The sequence below is a fragment of the Lathamus discolor genome, chromosome 2 (genome assembly GCF_037157495.1).
Source record: "Lathamus discolor isolate bLatDis1 chromosome 2, bLatDis1.hap1, whole genome shotgun sequence".
Classification (NCBI taxonomy): domain Eukaryota; kingdom Metazoa; phylum Chordata; class Aves; order Psittaciformes; family Psittacidae; genus Lathamus; species Lathamus discolor.
Genome location: NC_088885.1, coordinates 157589317 through 157609190, shown reverse-complemented (window position 1 = coordinate 157609190; position 19874 = coordinate 157589317). Strand labels below are relative to the sequence as shown.

The following is a 19874-nucleotide window of genomic DNA, read 5'->3' as shown; positions in this document are numbered from 1 at the left end:
AGGACAAATTTTTCCCATTCTTTGAAGGAACAGCATGATGTATGAGAAGAGTTAGATTCATTTCCAGATGTATTTCTTGTTGTCTTGTCTCTTGTACAAGCTGTTTATTCTGTGCCTTCATTCCCCTTTAGTTCACCAGTTCTTCTCTAGAGTGTGTGCTTGTGTAAGGATGAATTTATAAAAGGATGTGAGATACTGGAAAGAGAATGCTTATACCTACATTAGAGCAATTACAATAAGCAACACACGATCACTGTCAGACACACCAGGTATCATTCTCTGTCACAGTCTTTCTCTTAAAACATAGGTATAATTACTTTTATTTCCTCTGTGCTTTGAAATGTGCAGATTCTTGGAAATATAGCCATATTTCAGGGCTAAATAGCATTTGTATCTAAAAAGGAGGCGGTTGAGGAATCACTCACAAGACTATAGCTCAACTGCAACAATTTTAATGAAAAAGTGCCAAGAAAAAACAATGAAAAGAGCATTTGATTAATGTAAGAACTTCAGTCCAGGGCTGTTAGAGATTCAGATGTTGTCATCATAATGAAAATATAATGGATGTGATAAGGAATGTCATTCATCTTCCATTTGTTGCATACCAAAGGCTTCTGTGGATCTATTTATATATTTTTCTTTTTGCTCTCATTCATTTTTCAGAAATAATTTCCTCAGTTAGAATTAAAATGAAAGGGAAAGTGCAGGAACAGTCTTTGATACCAGGAGTTAGGACTCATCCCTGAGAAAAATAAGAACAGATTGAAAATGCTGGGTGGCAAAGTTGACTTTACTAATCAAGAAAGCTCAGACAAGGAGAGAGGTCCAGAACGGTGAGATATCTTTGAGAGAGAGAGGCAGGAAGAGATGCTTCTATTAAAGTCTTGCTCATAAGAACAGACTAGGTGCACAAATTATTCTGTAAACACTGAAGCTCATGAAACTTCCTTTCCTGTGGGTTTAGGTTCTGAGCAACCTGATCCAGTTAAAAATCTCCCTGCTCATTGCTGGGAGATTGGACTAAATGAGCTTTGAAGGTCCCTTCAAACTATTATACAATTCTGTTATACGATTTGAATATTCTATGAATATTCAAAATAATAGTCACATATAGAAATACTTATACGACTTCTCTGAACTCTCAGAAGATATGTGCTCACATTATGATTTTTCCCTCAGCGGGGCATGTTTAAGTTCTCTGTTCTCTTAGTTACCCGTTTTTAATAACTTTTTAATGACAAAATCAGTTATTTTGAATTTCTCCCAATTTGGCTGTATTTTTTGAAATTGACTAATAGTTAAAAAGGGAGAGACATGCAAACAAATACTTCTGATAGATAAAACAGATATTCCAAGTCTTATTTCCTTAAGACATATTAAAGAATAAGGAAAAGGTAAAAATAATTCTAATTCTCTATTCATATGTCCTTTATTCATGACAGTGTGACTGCCAACATTTCTGTGTCTCATTATCACCCTTCCGGCTTCAAATCCCGCTTCTTTAATTGCTGTTATGTGATCACAAGTTCCCATAGAGATTGATATCCATTGCCAGTGGTTTATTGATATTCAGTTATATTAAATCTCTGATACTATTCCACGGTCTCTTTCACTTTTTAATTTTAGTCTATACTCACTTTCATTAACTAATAAAAAAACAGATAAATATAATTTCTTTCTCAATAAATGATATTTTGTCCAGGATATACACCAGGTTAAACTTGTGGTAATGAAAATAAACCATCCTGAATCACACCCTTGTTTGGCTAATATAACAGAAATCTCAAGTGAGAAATAAATGCATCCCACTTATTATCTCAGTTATTGGCTTTGCATCTCAGATAAAGGAAGCAGAAGAACACCTAATTTTGTAGGTCATTTGAGGGACTCATTGACAGACAGCTCAAGCTTCATGTTTTTGTAATTGCAGTCTCTGTAGGAAGTTAATTTTTACAATGGAGATGAAAATACTGGTAAGGACTGGAATCAATCAATGCCTCAGTTGTAATGTATTGACTCTCAGGTGCTAGTCATGACTTCCTCCATCAAAGATGCGTCTCAGAGATGCAATAATTTCATATTTGTTTCTCTAGTTCTTTAAATAGACCAGTGGAGCGTTCAGCAAAGCAAACACTTGATTCTTTGGCACGCACTGAAGCACACACTTGGTGAGTGCCCATGTGCAGCTGATGGGTATTGTCTGGCTGTGGAGTGGTCATTTTGCAGCCAGTTCAGCCTTATGCAGCTGTTTGACCATGTTTATAAAAACATAGAACCATAGAATGGGTTGGGTTGAAAGTTTAAAGTTCATCCAGACCAACCCACCTGCAATGAGCAGGGACATTTTCAACCAGATCAGGCTGTTCAGAGCCTTGTCCAGCCTGATCTTGAATGTTTCCTGGTATGGAGTATCTACCAACTCTAAGGGCAACACAACATATTTGCTCTGCTCTTCTTTGCACAGACATATCTACATGGGTTTGGCACTATAATGCCTTCTGGTGGACATTTTAACTCTTACTGCTAGATCAAGTGTTATCTCTTTGAATTCCTCCTAAGTTACTTCCTCTCAGGCATTTTCATTTTCAGCAATGGAGAAGATGCCGTTTGTCATTGTTTGTGACAGGCCTGATATTGATATCACAGAGCCTGAGGGGAATAAAAGAATAAACACTTGATAAAAGAATGATTTAAGATTAATAGTTGCCTGGTGAAGATTCATGATAAAACATCCCATAAAGACATTGCTTGCCCACAGTGCAGAATTGCTTTAGCAGTCATGACTGAGTGAAATAGAGCAGAAAGAGGAAGTCTCACTTCAGGGGATGCTTATCACTTTTGCAGCTTTATCTCTGCTCCAGACAGGTGGTGAAAAGTTGGAAACTATTTTTTGGAAGAATTACTTGGAAGCAGTTAAGACAGATCTTTTGTGAGAGGTAACTGGTCTTCTCATGGTATTATAAGTCCAAGCAGAGGAGAAATATACATAGATATGACTACATATATTAAATATTAATATATATATGACTGTATTTGGCAATAAACACATTTTTTGCCATCTTTCTGGGCTTATGTTTGTAAACTGAAACATCAAAATATCACAAATATCTGTCTGCTTCCTGCTGTCCCTTGTGGCTTTCAATGGCAGCTGCAACAGATATTTCTGCTGAAAAAGAATCAAACCTTAGTACTCTAAGCAAAGGAAAACATCTTCAGCAATCAAGAAGTGATTGCACTCAGCTGATTGTTTCTGCTGGCAAATGACAGTGATTAACGCTATGCCAGTGCTTCTCAAAACGGTGGTTCATCTGTGTCTGTGCAGCATTATTCTCAGCAGTGGCTCAGTTTCTCCAAGACTCAGTAAGAGAAGAAATTGTAATTGACTTCTGCAAGTATCGATACTCATTCACTCCAAGGAACTGAGCGGTTGCCAGGAAGTAAAAGCTTCATGAAGTTTTGCAGACAATAATCACAGCCCACACTTGCTCCTACACCTGGTCCCTTGGGAAACTGAGCAGCTGATGATTTAGGCTCTATTTGAGCTCTTTGGTCATGACCAAAGGTGTGGGGAGAGGCAGGGCTGCTGCTGTATTTCCATCTTGATCTGAAAAATTGCAGTCACAGAAGGATGTTGTTTCCTTTTCTAAAAAAGGTTTGGCTGAATTTCAACAAGAGACCGCTGAGCACCATTTAAATTCTGAGCCCATTTGTCTTTTTCTCCTGATAGCACTTTGTAAAAGCCTTCACAGATCAATTATGGACTAAGCAGGAAGCTGACAAAGGGTTTCACTGCCTTTAGAATTGCTCAGTTCTCTCTGAATTGTGTTAACAGGTATTCTTTGAGTTGGTATGTCAAGCTGTTATCTTACTTATTTCCCTGCACTGAGTCCGTTTGGTCTCCTTGGGCCAGGTTCTCATTGCATTTTAGACTCCAATGTTCTAAAGCAATGATGTGATCACATTTTAGCATGCACGAAGCCTCATCAACGTATGTGGGGTTAAGGAAGAGCTTATGTGGTAGCAGTTCAGCAAACACTTAGATCCACTGACATCCATAAGGCTAAGTAATTTAATAGGGGTTTTAAACTAGAGTAGTTGTCAGCAAAATATCCCTTGTACTTCTTGAAAAAAAGAAATTTGCCATAACTTTACTATGTACTCAATTGGTGAGTTTTGACCCTTTATTTCTAATGTGTCTTAAGATGGCTTGGTTCTGATTTCATTTCTGCTCCAAGAAGTACAAGAATGGGATCAAGTAATCATTTCCATAAACACCAAGGTGAAAAAAAACATGATGGTGCTATCACCTTCTGTAATTTGGCTATTATCACAGAGAACTATGTGCAAACGGTACATTTATATGCAGTTTGCAAATGGCTTTGCTAATTCCAGCCACTCAGTGTGTCCTACATATGCCCCTTGTGCTGTCTGTGGGCGAAGCAGATAAACAGTTGGGTTTCTGCAAATATAGTGTTAGGATCAGCATTTAGCGTAAAAATTGCTTTTTCAAGGGGTATGAATTAGCCTGTTTATTCCCACACAGGAGCAAAAGAACTGAAGAGTTCACTTTATTTAGATGGGATCATAAATACTGGTTTGCATCTAATTTAAATGCTGCTGGCAAACACATATTTTTGAGTGAAATTATTTTTTATGAGACATGAAAAATGCTGCAAGCTTAGATACCAGTCAAAGGAATTATAGCTTTAAAATATTGTTGTAAGGATATATTTAAAATCCTGACATTCATACTATGGAGATTTCAATCATATTAATAGCATTTAAAAATAAAATAATTTTGTTAATCTCGGTGCTAAATAAGTTTCAACAAAATGACTTCCTGAAAGAGATTTTATGTATCTTTTAACCACTGAAGCAGTGAATGGGAATTCAAATTATTGTAGTTGAGTCCCACTTTAGATTTTGTTTGTTGTTATAGATACTCAGTCTTTCATAGCTTCAGTTTTATCACCTGTAAAATGGAGGTGAAATTATTTCTTTTATCCAACCCCTATTTTTGGCAATTTTTAACTAGAAGTACTGCAGTCAGGCTCCAGCAAACGGGGCTGTTGTTTGGCTGGAAAAAGCCTGTTTATGACAAAAAAATTAATCACTTATTGGATTTTCACAGTTCAAGTAGCAAGCAAATGTTAAGATTGGGACAAAATTAGGCTTTTTTTATATATATTTTGAAACATAGCAATAAAGGAATGTCTCTTCATGTTCTTGTTCTTGGATGTAGAATGCATTTAGGTCTCAGAGGACTGGAAATATTTCCTCTGGTTACTATAAAACTAGGATGATACATAGTGCAGTTAATTCAAGAACACTATGAGGCATTATATACCTCACATATATACCTGTAGTCACAGCATGTCTCATTTTTTGGCTTCTCTGTTTAGACAAGAATCACATTAGGTAAAAAGGTATTTAAGTTTGCTAAATGTTCTCTTCACATGATGGCACATCCAGGCTTTTTGGTTATCTTCTCAAATAATGTTCTACTTAAAATATGTCCAGAAAAAACTTGCTTAAACTGTTTCTTTTATGCTTCAGCTGTCATAGAAACATAGAATATTCCTGCCCGATTGTGGAATTACTGAAACTCAACATGTTTCTATTGTAATTCGCAGATTATGGATAAGAAACATAGTTACCATATATATATATATGTGTGTGTGCACATATAATGGATATAACACTCAGGAATGTGCTATGTAAATACTCATATTTCTATGATACAGAGCTTTCTTGTTCATGTTACAATCTTATAACAGTATATAGAAACATCCCCTAAATTGCCACAACTATACATAAATATTTATAATTCAGTTATGAACTAAAGTATGATGGAACTATGTAGTGAAACTATGACAGCTTGTCTTTAAAACCAGCGCTTTCCCAATGTAACTTAACTTTTATTTCCCAGAACCACCTATAACAGAGCTCCTCACAGTCAAGTTTTTGTAGCATATAGTATTTCTACTAGACCTGCCAACAAGGAAAGCAGTAAGCAGTAATCCTGCAGTTTTGAGTGGAGTGATATTCAGTCCCATAATAAAACACTAAATTCTAGGCTTTCTACCTGGCTCCTCATTCTTGCTTCAGAAATGTCCAGGCGTCTTTAAGTCCTGTTTTACTCACTGTCAGTCTTGTGCTGAAGTTTCTGATCCCTTAATGTATCTTCAGCAGCACGAGATGCTTGTTTGTGGGCAATTACATCGAGACCACTTTGGTAGGAGATTTTTAGGTGCTGTACATATTTGAACAGAGTCAACCTCAAAATATATAATGTAGTAACACACCAAGGATATCCCTACTTTGACGTTTACAGTTCAGCTTGGATGCTGTCTTTCAATAGTCTGTGACACAAAAGGTGCTTTTATAGATTTGTTGTGTGTCTTATAAGACACAGAATAGCAACAAGACCACCTAGGAAGAGCTTTAACAGGTAGCACAGCAGTTGCTTGCTTCTGGCAAATAAAGTTAAATAAGAACTTATAGACTTGCTTATAGAGTCTAACGTTCCTAACAGATCACACCAGCTGCTCCTGTTTGGCTGATTTCTGATTAAGGAGTGGTCATTCTTCTTAGCTTGAGATAATTCCTCATTAGATAGTATCAGATCTCTTATCCAGACACTATGGGAAGCACATATATAACTGCTAAATGGAAGCACAGTTCTCAGGATTTATTAGCAGGGACTTTGGCAGTCAGTGTTGTGGAGGGCTTTGACTTTCTTATTAAGATAATGCTGTATTGAAGGAATCTGCACAAATGTGGTCTCTGGCACTATATGGAACAACTGCTCCAGCTTCTCCCTCCTGGAAAGCTCCTCTGTGGCTTCAGGTGAAATGAAGGTGGCAGTGGCTTCATGTGTGAAAGATGCAAACCAGCTTAGATGATGAATTGCCAATTGAAAGAGCTATAGGAAGATGTGGACAGAGTGTGTAATTTAGCTATGCTTTTAGTAAGAGTTTGGATCTGAAAATCTACTGAAGTCTTTTCCAGAATATATTACTCTTTATTATCCCCATACAGGGTGCTTCATGGTCTTCCTAGTGACCTTTTCCTTTTTTCTGGTATCAGATTTCATTGCGAGCAATAGGTGGGAAGACAGAAAGAAGATGCTGGGCTAATAAATTTCCTGTGCAAGAATCATATTAGGAAAGCTCTAAGGACATCAAGAAGGGGCATAAGTTAAGAGATAGGAAGCATTTCACACTTTCATCATCTGCAAAGTTATGCTTCTGAGCAGCTACAAACTACAGGCTGAATATGTTTGGATATTCATGTACACATATCCGAATACCCAGTGGGAGAGATCCTCTTAAATTGAAGGTAGGTGGGTATTTATTTGAAATGTTTATTTTCTTATAATTTAAGACATTTATTTTATTTAGCTGTTTAGCAGCACACAAACAAATATGCACACACAGAGCTGTATACCACTGAGAGCTGCCTTTTAATCTGGATTTTGAAGCCATTGAGCTGATACTCACAGCTTGGTCTTTAAGGACCAGCTCCTGATACAAATTCAGCATCTGTACTTCAAAGAAACACATAAGGTTATATCAGAAAGACTATCTTTGCTCTTACAGAAAGAGGAAAATGCCTCTTACTCATTTCACTGACTAAAAGGCATTTGTTCCCTAATGTTATTTTCTTCTGGTAAACCATATATTTATCAGAGTTTAAACCAACAAAAGTCCAAGAAATCAGCAAGGAATCTCATTTAACCTCATTTATTGGGCACACTCAGCAGAGGTATTAAGCACACTGAGCACTAATGAATTATTTAAGATAGTAGTAGATAGCAAATACTCTGCGGGCAAACAGCCAAATAGATGTTTTTCAGAATTTTTATCTTCTAATAGGAGCCCCAGGACATTTTAGCTAATAAATGACAGCTCAACTGTTTATACAACAGGACTCATCTCTGAAGCTAAAAACTGGCATCCCAGGAAAGAAATGGGCATCATGCATCAAAGAAACCATGTTGGAAGGTATGCTGGAAGGATTCCTTCAGAACTGCCCAAAACTACTGTGTACTTCTGTCACTGATCAAACCTCTATGCTCCCGGAGATGGTAAGAGTAGTGACAGAATGGGGGTTTGCATGAGCTGGAATATAGTGAGGTTTTAATAATACAACAAGGACAAAAGAAATACGAATTTGAACTGTTACCTGCAATCCACAATTGCACTGTTTTTGAGTCCTAGGTAGCTAGCTGCTGCTCAACAAGATGACCATTTAGCTGAAGCTTTTATGCTAGATCTAGCTGTACTGAAGCCATGCTGCAGAGCTGAAACTACTCTACAGGCACTGGCAGACATCAAAGCCTTATAGTGGCCTTGAAGTATTGCTGTCTAACCTTAGAAAAAGTATAGCTCAAACCCTATGTGGAAGAACATATCAAATAAGTAGGGAAGATTAAATAACCTCCACCTCTATGGTTTTGCAAGAATAAGTGGTCTCCTTGGTTCTTATTTTTGCACTCAAAAACTATACACAGCACTAAAGAAGAAAGAGTAGAAAAAAGAAAAGATAGACTCAAGCACTACCAAAAATAGTGAAGAGGAGATCAGCTTAGACAAAAAAAAGGTCAATCCGAAAAACCTAAACTCTAGCAGAAGCCAACCCTACAAAGGGAAACCATGAAACAATGTGAAATGCATCCCACAGTTAGGTTTTGTCTTGTATATAACCACCACTGGTATTTCAGCCTGGTGTTTAGGAGGTATCGTGATTCTTTAACTTGGCTTTCTAATGAAAAATGGTTCAGCAGCTTCCCTTTGCCCTTACAGTTTTTATTCCACTGTTTAAATGCTTGGTATTGTCATGAACTCACAAGGCAAAAGAGTCTTTGCATTGGAGGCAAATCAACGGAAGAGTTATTTTGATTTAAAATGTTTGATTTTTTTGTGTAACAGTTCAATTTACTAATGACTTCAGGGTCTGGGGATTATGGTATGAGTACCTGAAGGATATAAGTATCAATCTAGAAAATAAGCTAATGGGATAGAAAGTAAAATAATAAGTACTGAATGGTTCTGATTATTAGATGCATTATAATGGAAATAATGAGAAAAGCCAAGTATTTTCTAATGCTGATATCCATTAGGGAAGAGATTACTTTCCTCTGAGTTGGACAGGAAGGTCCAGAAGTCATTATTAGATCTATTTAATCCAAAAGGTATTAAGTTTCCAGGAGTGTGCTCTAAAATAGTGTTCTTAGCAGAGTTTGAATCCTGGCATTCAGTTCTACTCCTGAAGAACACACAAAAGATTTTCCATGCATTCGAGAAGACCATGATCAATTAGATTTTATTTTCCTTTTTCCCTGCATTTGATATCACTTAGACATTTTGGTTGGTTTTCAGTCAATTTAAAAGCACACTGTAAGAATGAATGCTTGTGCAGGGGTAATGCTTATTGTCCCAATTGTTCTTGCACTGGAGTCTCATAGAAGCAATAGCTGTCAGACAGGCACTTACTTTAAGTACCATGTTGACATTAAAAGAATTGGAAGAGTGCCCTAAAGTGTATTCCCCTCCCAACTCTCATCCCAGCAGAAGGTAACATTTACTCCCCAGCCTGGGATAAATTACTATATTAATTATTCAAAATACTTAATGCCATCAAATAGGAATGAATTTACCAGATACAGTCATGATCCAAACACAAGAAATCAATAGAGTTTAAAGGCCTCAGTTCTCCATGAATAATTAACTGGGTCTTCTCATGAAGTGCAGGTAGTAGAGAGTGTAAGAATTGCCTGAGGACAAGGAGGCAGGTCAGCCCAAATTGCAGCTCCAACTAAGAGTGAATTCTCCCTTCTTCAAAAGCCCATACCTATGATAATGTCAACACTTATGAGAATACAGAGAGCTCTGAGAACAGGATGCAGCTGTGCAAACCAACTGTGCTTTGAACCAGTGGAATAAATAACCCATGCTCTGGTGACTGCACAATGAGACTAGCACAGGTAAGCCTTCCTTTGTTTGGTAGTTGCTGCATCACAAAACTCTGTTCAGCAAGGAATTTAGCTTGTGACACCTGGACAATTTTGTGACATTGGAAACCTAGCCCAATTCTTAAGATGCATATTACAGCCAATGTTTATCCACAGGAGAAAATTCAGCCTCTGTCATACCTTATTCACTAGCGACAGTTCCTATGCCTGTTATGGTACAGAAACCAGGTGTTTCTTCATGGCCTTTTACTTGACATTTCCTAGCACTGACCTCACAGCATATGGTAGTTTGTGTTTGCTGGCTCAGGTATAAGAAGGTGGATAGTTGGAGTCTGCTTGATACAAAAGCTATAAAAGTTTAACTCAGTCATGGCTTATCCCCACAGAAGCAGCATGGTGAGACAACTTTTAGAAATGCAAAGTAAAAGTTGCAGTACAAATCAATATCAAGCATATCTAGGTGAGAAGATGTCTTGGGGTAGATGAGTGTGCAGCTGAGTGGTTAACATATTTTGCCTAATAGAGCCTTCTTTTTGACTTTGGATTGCCTTCACAGTTAATGTAGTTAACAGTGGGTAGACATTAAACACTATTTAGGTGTAGGGAATGAAATTCAGGTTCTGGCCTTTCTTAGCTCAGTGTTCTCCCAGTGAAGCGTCACTCAGAGACCACTGTGGCTGCCCTAATTGCAAGACCTGTGCCAGGGCGTTAGCAGTGAGGGCTGCTGGCTGGCCTTTGTTAGGAGAAGCCAGGGATGCTCTGTGCTTTGTTCCAGCCTTTATCTTGGCCTTTCTCATTTCCCTCCACACCTTTTGAGGGAGAGTGGATAGTCAGGAGCACAGCTGGCAGTTGTCCATGGCTAAGGTGAGTTAAATCTGCCCCTCCATTCCACCAGTTCTTCCTCTTCCTCTGGCCTTGGTGTTCTGAAGTGTTCCTTCTTTCACTTGTTTTTCCCTTACTTCTCAGTATTTTGGCCCTTTCTTAAAACATAGCCATGTCCAGCATGGCGTGGAACCCATCCTCCTCCTGCAGATGGGACATGAACACCTGTAAAGGCTCTTAGCCAACCACCACACAACTTAGGTATTCCATACCACAGCATGTCATGCCCAGGGAGGTAACTGGGAGTTACCCGGAAGGGCATGGTCTCTTTTCGGGGGGGTCAAACTTGTTCGGCGGTGGTATCATATTCTCTTCTCTTGTTATTTTCTCCTATCAGTATTATCATTGGTGATAGCAGTAGTGATTTGTTTTAGACCTTAGTTACTGGGCTGTTCTTATCTCAACCCGTGGGAGTAACATTCTCCCAATTCTCCTCCACATCCCTCTGGGAGCGGGGAGGGTCGGGGTGGGGGGGAGGAAAGAAAGAGGGAGAAAAAGAAAAGGGGGGGGGGGAGTGAGTGAACGAGCTTTGTGGTTGGGTTTAAACCACGACAAAGCTTCAGAGCATTAGAAGCATTTACCTGTATGCAAAACTTTTATTTACTGGTAATTTTTCTTTATTTTTATGTGTCTGGAGAAAGATATCTGAGAGTACTAGGATATGTCGTTCCAGGTTGGATGAAGCCTTGTGTGGGATGGTTTAGTGTGAGGTGTCGCTGCCCATGGCAGGGGGGTTGCAACTAGATGATCTTGAGGTCCTTTCCAACCCTAACTATTCTATGATTCTATGATTTTGGCAGTGAGCTCTCCCCAGACCACATGTACTGATGACCATGGGAGGGATGAGCAGTGCCTTCACCTTTGCCTGGCTAAGCAAGTCTTGGGGGAATGCTCTGACCAATGAGCTGGGCAAATGATGAGCAATGCCTGTCACAGAAACACCTAATCCATGCACTAAGTTGGGCACCTCAGTTTAGATAGACAGAATTCCTTTCCTCCCTAGCATAACAATGCCAGAGTGAAGCAGAAGCATCATATGGGAAATGGGATATTCCCAAGAAAATGAATGGTGCTAAGCTGGTGGGATGGTGGAAATGCACACACTCTCCTTTCATCTTCTAGTTCTGTCTCATACTGATTTTAAGTGTGTGGTGTGGTGGGTACCTTCAACATTTACTATGAATGTGGAATGGCATCTCCTCGTCTAAGGAGTCAAGATGCAGTCTCGGAAAATGAGTGTTCTTTCTTGGTTGACTCCTATTGGATGCTCACTTACTGCTTGTCACTGAATCCTATTTAATTGCATCCCTTCCTGCTGCTTTTCAGCTTTCTGCACCCAGTCCTTTTTTACTCTTGCTTGTCTGCTCACTGCTGAGAATGACAGCAAATTATTTTGCCATGAGCTGAGGGAAAGGGTGAAAATTAAGCAGAAGAAACAAAAGTCTAAGAGACAGTAAAGCATGAATGCCATGCTCTCAGCCTGACTTGTTGTGAAGCTATTGGGAACTACATCAGCAACACATTCCTTTGGGATCAGCTACTGGAGCACACTGTCTCCAAAACGTTTTAAAAACAAAAAACATCCAGGGATGAGAAACAGAGAAAAATGTCAGACTAAAAACCAGTCCTTCATTCCTATAAACTAGTGAATAGGATATTAAAAATCTATGCCACGCAGGTAAATATGACCGGATGAGCTGGAATTCTGTGATAGCATTGGAGATAAATCAGCAATGGGATTTTCTACATTTGTAAATGCTAGTGGGGTTCAGGAAAGATTAACTTCAGCTCTTGGATATCTTTGATAGTGGATACTTAGAATCATAGAACAGTTTTGGTTGGAAAAGACCTTACAATCATCAAGTTCCAACTGTCCTGCCATGGGCAGGGACACCTCACACTAAGCCATCTCACCCAAGGCTCTGTCCAACCTGGCCTTGAACACCACCAGGGATGAGGCATTCACAACTTCCCTGCGCAACCGATTCCAGTGCCTCACCACCCTCACAGTAAAGAACTTCTTCCTTATATCCAACCTAAACTTCCCCTGTTTAAGTTTTAACCCATTACCCCTTGTTCTATCACTGCAGTCCCTGATGAAAAGTCCTTCTCCAGCATCCTTATAAGCCCCCTTCAGGTATTGGAAGCTGCTCTGAGGTCTCCACGCAGCCTTCTCTTCTCCAGGCTGAACAGCCCCAACTTTCTCAGCCTGTCTTCATATGGGAGGTGCTCCTTAATTAATTATTGCCCAGGGAAGTTGTGAATGCTCCATCCCTGGCTGTGTTCAAGGCTGTGTTGGACAGAACCGTAGGCGGCATGGTTTAGTGCAGGGTGTCCCTGCCTATGATTGGGGGTTGGAACTGGATGATCTTAAGGTCCTTTCCAACCCTAACTATACTGTGATTCTATGATTTTGTGGTGCTCATTCACATATGGTTCACATTTTACCTGCATGGTGTTATATATTGTGTGTTTGGTGGTATTTTATCCCTTCCAATCATGTAGTGGGTTCTGGGGAAGGACATGAAGGTTTAGGTTCTCCAGGCCCCGTGCAATGAGAAGAGAGAAAGTGAAAATCTTTTCTCTTCCCAGATAACCTGAGGCATTTATGGTATCGCTGAAAATAGTCAACACTTTCTGCATGAGCAATGACTGACTTTTCATTTTTCTTTTGGGAGGGAATCAATTTTATGTGAAAATCCATCAGGTTCTCAGACAAAATACAGTTTCTAAGAACAATTTTGAATCAATCTGAAATGTTCTCTTTTGTCAAATGATTACAGGAGGAAAAAAAAAAATAAAGATGGCTTTCTGATCTATTTTTGTGATTGGTTTTTGCAAGAGTCTCTGATGGAGTGAAAAGGATGTGGGCCATGATTTATTAGCACAAAAGTATTACAAAATCTGAATTCGATGTTATTGTGCCGAGTGCCAGAGGAATATGCTAAAAAACTCAGTCAGGGGCATATCACTCTCTCTTTCTGAACACCATTCTCTATAGAATGATGGACTTAATCCAAGTTCTGCTAAGTAACAAAATAAGATGGAAATGATTATGTGGATGTTATTTTTCATAATATGTAGTCATTTGTATAGTTTACAGAACCTCTTTTGCTGGGTCAGGAAGAATGAACATCTATTATTAATAATAGTACAGTAAAAATAGAATAAGAATAATATCTCAAATTACTGTAATAATCATTATTCACCAAGGACTAATAAATACAAAAATACGAGCTCTACCTCAGGGAGTCCATGAACTGCAAATTGCTGGAGTTTGGGAGAGGTTTTTGAGGAAATGCCACAGCCTACTTGCCATCCTTTAAGCATCCATATTAGATGGTTATTTGGTCTGACCTGGTTTGGCTGGTTTTATGTTCTGCAGGCTTTTAAATCTCTTTGCTAGCTGTATCTTAGCAAGCTAAGCTTACAGATTGCCTGACAGCTTGCTTCGTGGTTTTTATTTTATCATTATAACACCTCAAATTCCTGGTCATGGCCTAGGATTTTACAGTTCTATTTACTGTACAAATTATGACTACTAAAAAGGAACAGAATCCCAAGTGCCGTACTCTCCTGGAAAGTTCTTTCAAAAATAGAAGCCCTCAGGTACCAGTTTTCCTTCCCTGCAACTGAAGGCAAAGGCAGAGACAGGTAGTACTTGGAGGGTCATATGATTCAGGACTGGAGTTTTGAGCATCAAGTATCTCAGATAATAAATTCATCTATATTCTGCTGCTGCTGCTTGATGATGAATTCACTCCTCAGTGAAACTCATTCTTCAGGGAGGTGATTAGACACATCGCATCCCATCTTCCTATGAGCTCAGCCCTGAAGAGACTTTCCTTTCCACCAAACTACTCTGTGAATCTAATTAATTCCAGCACAAATACAGGCAAAAGAGAGATTTGCATGTTCCTGCCTGGCAATGGGCTCATACCTTCTATTTGGTCCACAAGGATGATAACATTGCTGAGCAAATTTAATACTCTTGAAATGTGTCAGTCATTTCAATGAACTATAACCATTTTTCAAAGTATCATAACCAAGCCCATATTATCACTTTGTGTATCTTGGTATCAGTTTCTAATATAGGAATAGAAAGTGCCAGTAAAAGAATATTTATTCAACTAATTCTGCTGTTCCATTCCTGGATGAATAACCTAATAATTATAAGTAATATAATGCCACTAAGGGAGGCCCAGTCAAAAGCTTGTGATTACATTACTAGGTACAGCAGAAAGAACAGTAAAGACACAATCTGGCTTTAGGAGACTAATGAAACTCAGCTATTGGATAAAAAGTATTGATACCACTTTGGCAATGTGGCTCCTTGTAACTTGAGTATATGTGAAAGTCCCAGAGATAAAATGAGCTCATTTACCAAAAGATATCATGGGGAAAACCAGAACCAACTGTGAATGCACCATCAGTAAGAAAGAACGAGAAAAATGCTCAGTGGGCTCAGTAGTATGCAAAACTTGTCAGCGGATACTGTCAGTAAAGTTAGAGAGTTGCCTTCTTGTGTGTTGTCAGTCTTCATAAAACAAGTCAGCTGTAAGCAGTGGTTAGTCCAATAAATACCAATAGTACAAACCAAACTCTCAGATTATAATAGGAAAAGACATTAGACTAGTCAAATAAGTTAAACCTTTTTCGTATTGGCTGGATGTATTAAACTTCTTCCTAGGTAATTAATTTCATTTGCTGATGTTATCTCAGATCTTCGAGATTTTGTGTTAGAAAAGGAGACTAAAAGAAAAAGCATGCAGCCTATCTTTATAGAGGAGAAATACATATATAAAAGAAAGATGCAGTCCCTAGCAAAAATCCGAGAGAACGACATTGAGCAGACAATGTCTAAGTACACAGGATGACAAGGAGATGGATCTGTCAAGAACAAACCAATGTACTTTCATTGTGTAGCAAGATAAGGAACACTGTGAAGGGGGAAAAGCCTTCAACACTTGTTTTTAGTGGAGCTTTGTAAGTGTATGACAATCCCATCAGCAAGATGGAGAAATGTGAGCTAAACAAAGTTACTCTAAACAAGAGTCTTCCCAGACTATGAGACAAAGTTGTACTGACAAGTGGATGGTAGTATCAAATACTACATGTTTTTGAGATATCTGTGCTAGGTAGAGCTCAGTGCTGCCATTAATGTCCTGAGTGGTAGAACTGAGATTATTTTGATTAATTATGAGTGTGGGAAGGACTGTCATTATGTTGTGAACATGGAGATGTCAGGGCAAGGGGTGATGGGTTCAAACTGGAGTAGGGGAGGTTCAGGTTAGATATAAGGAAGAAGTTCTGTACTGTGAGGGTGGTGAGGCACTGGCACAAGATGTCCAAAGAAGTGGTGAGTGCTCCAACCCTGGCAGTGTTCAAGGCCATGTTGGACAGATCCTTGGGTGACATGGTTTAGTGTGAGGTGCCCCTGCCCACGGCAGGGGTTTGGAAGTGGATGATCTTAAGGTCCTTTCCAACCCTAACTATTCTATGATTCTATGTTGCGGGACATAGTAAGTGGTAAGTTTTGACAAACGTGATAAATGGTCAGAAAAATGTGGCTGTTTCTCGTTCTAGATCAGTTTATATCCTTAATTTTGGTAATATGAATTGCAAAAATACAAACCAGGCAACTCTTGCCAAAGTAGAAGTTTTTCTGCACAGGATTAGGTATTATACTAAGTCTAAGGCCAAATACAAGTAAAAAAAATCATGCTCTGGCAAAATATGACAAGCATTTTACTGGTATATGTGAAAAGAACTAGAACTTGCAAAAAGAGTGACTTCCTGGTTTGCTGTGTACTGTTAAAACCTATCTTAAATACAGAATCAGTCTGGGCTTTCTCTTTTAAGACAGATAAAAATAGACTGAAGATATGACAAGCAAAATGCACTGAATAATTTGTGAGAGATCATTAGTATGGACTATGTAATATTTTAGACAGCAATTTGGGAGGCCCCCTAAGTACATTTTAGGGGGTTGCCAAATCCAGTAGCCCAAAAGAGGTGCTCCCAAATCCAGCCAGTAGTGAAGGTGAGAGTGTATTCCCAGTAGGCACTTAGAGCACAAGTGTGCAACTTATACATCCATATATATATGGCTGGCCACACAGATACAGACAGACACATTCTTACTCGCAGCCTTGTCCTGTTGTCCTCTTTTGGCAGTTTTTAGCAAAAGTCTGTATTTATTTGTTTATTCATTCATTCATTTAAATGTAGATGCACATGCACCTGTATCTATATTTAAACATATATGGACATCTAGAGTGTGGATTCAAATCTCCTGGATCCCAGTCTCCCTGGCTGCTGGCAATGGACAGATGATCCTTGAGGCTACCAGTCTCAAACCAGTTGCTTGTACAGAATCCTCTGCCCGCAACAAAAACATACACAGAGCGTGAATCATGCAGTGACACAGAGATGTCTTTCTCCTTATCCCTCTATTTTCTCATTCTTGTTTCTTCCTAAATTATTTAGACCTATTCCTTTCCCTGCCATGCTTTCTCCCCTAAACATCCCATAGTAAGCCTTGTGGAACCTCCAAAAGCTCCTTTTCTACATTCCATAATATTTCCAAGGGATCGGTGTTGGGACCAGTCTTGTTTAACATCTTCGTCGCTGACATGGACAGTGGGATTGAGTGCACCCTCAGCAAGTTTGCCGATGACACCAAGCTGTGTGGTCCGGTTGATACGCTGGAGGGAGGGGATGCCATCCAGAGGGACCTTGACACGCTTGTGAGGTGGGCTGATGCCAACCTTATGAAGTTCAACCAGGACAAGTGCAAGGTCCTACACCTGGGTCAGAGCAATCCCAGGCACAGCTACAGGTTGGGCAGAGAAGAGATTCAGAGCGGCCCTGCAGAGAAGGATTTGGGGGTGCTGGTCAATGAGAAAATGAACATGGGCCGGCAGTGTGCGCTCGCAGCCCAGAAAGCAACCGTATCCTGGGCTGCATCAAAAGGAGCGTGACCAGCAGGTCGAAGGAGGTGATCCTGCCCCTCTGCTCTGCTCTTGTGAGACCTCACCTGGAGCATTGTGTGCAGTTCTGGTGTCCTCAACATAAAAAGAACATGGAACTGCTGGAACAAGTCCAGAGGAGGCCACGAGGATGATCAGGGACTGGAGCACCTCCCGTATGAAGACAGGCTGAGGAAGTTGGGGCTGTTCAGCCTGGAGAAGAGAAGGCTGCGTGGAGACCTCAGAGCAGCCTTCCAGTATCTGAAGGGGGCCTATAGGGATGCTGGGGAGGGACTCTTCGTCAGGGACTGTAGTGACAGGACAAAGGGTAATGGGTTAAAACTTAAACAGGGGATGTTTAGATTGGATATAAGGAGGAAATTCTTTCCTGTTAGGGTGGTGAGGCACTGGAATGGGTTTCCCAGGGAGGTTGTGAGTGCTCCGTCCCTGGCAGTGTTCAAGGCCAGGTTGGATGAAGCCTTGGGTGAGATGGTTTAGTGTGAGGTGTCCCTGCCCATGGCAGGGGGGTTGGAACTAGATGATCTTGAGGTCCTTTCCAACCCTAACTATTCTATGATTCTAAAGCCACTCTTAGTCTGTGAGGTGATTCTCTCCCATTGCCCCACTGCATGGGTGCCACCAGGCCCATGGGGCTGATGCTGTCTTGGGACAGCCCTGTGGGTCCTCAGGCAGGGGCTTGCGTCTCTGACCCGGTCTTTGGAGCCTCTCCCGTGTTGTTTTTCCTCTTAGCAACTTCATGTGTGTGGAGATTTTCCTTTGACCAGCTGATGGCACCAATGATGAACCTGGGAGCAGCCATGGCAGGGTATTTTTGGGGCTCATCTATCCCCAGTTGTTCCTCTCTGGTCCTTTTTTGATGTGATGATGAACTTTTCCAGTGCGTTACCTAGCAGTATCAACTGAATATTCATATGCACTTACAGGCTGTCCTCAATGAAGCTCAAAATTAGATCTTTTATAGAAAAAAAAAGAACATTTGCTTTTCCACTTATTTCTGGAAATACTCGGTTAAAAAACACAAACCCAAGCTTTTAAATTGCCAGCTGTTAAAGAATATGCAGATGTTGGAAACAGCTGGCAAGATACTATTCTAGGAAACTTAAACAACTGTTACTTTTACATTTTGCACGACCTATATATTTGCTGCTCTAAGGTACAGATGCAAAGTAATTCTTTATGGCTGCCATGTTCCTCTAAATACCCACAATGCTTCCTACTTTGCACCTTCTCTACCCTACCTTGTCAGTCTTTCCCTCCTACTGATTTTCTGCTGGCTGTAGCTCTAGCAAACACATCTGTGAACAGTCTTCCCAAGAGAACTTGATTGTCTCATTAAACACAGAAATAAAGCATGTAAAAACCTGAAACAATCCACCCAGCATGACTTTTTAGCCTTCTAGGGGTATCAAGCAGTATCCTGGCAGTCCAAATAGTAAAATTGTAGGTTTAAAAAACCTGGAGCGTTGAATACATTGCCATTTGGGTTCTCCCAAGAAGTGAAACACCTTGCAAATAGTATTTTCTGAGTTCCTTTCCACTTAGAGTTTGGGGTAAGCAGAAATGCTCAGCTTGGGAGTACTCTTTACAGACTGGAGTGCATAGCTGGGTCTGATTTGATATATTTCTGATCTCACGGGAAGAAGTGTTGCAAGGTTAGGGCTTCATTATATTACCTAGGACATGTAGTGTCAGCAGTTCGTATCATAGTATCAGGTCTACTCCATCCTTTCTCAGGAGGGCAGTCGCCCTGGTTGCACCAGTCTCAGAGCACACTGTAAGCTATATTGTGACTCTCAAGGGCAGGAGGGCTTGTCTAACAGAACAGTCCTCCCAGAACTAATTCAGCAGATGTTTAATGCGCTTAAATATATATGAATTTACCAGGAGCTGACAGTGCAGTCATACCAGGCTCAATCCTCAGAAGGGGACTCTGTCCTTTAGCAGCAGAGAAGCCGAGTCAGGAGAAATGCTTGGTCCAGATTGTCCCACTGAGCATCATCTCAAAATGCTTTGACTTAAAACCA

The 19874-nt window shown here is 40.0% G+C and overlaps 1 long non-coding RNA gene across 1 annotated transcript; it reads left to right on the top strand.

Annotated features, from left to right (window-relative positions):
• The first annotated feature begins 6766 nt into the window (after positions 1-6766).
• On the top strand, positions 6767-8411 carry LOC136009456 (uncharacterized). The gene is made up of 3 exons (XR_010610575.1): positions 6767-6849; positions 7090-7341; positions 7878-8411. It is a non-coding gene; the product is annotated as an uncharacterized LOC136009456 (long non-coding RNA).
• Positions 8412-19874: the final 11463 nt, after the last annotated feature.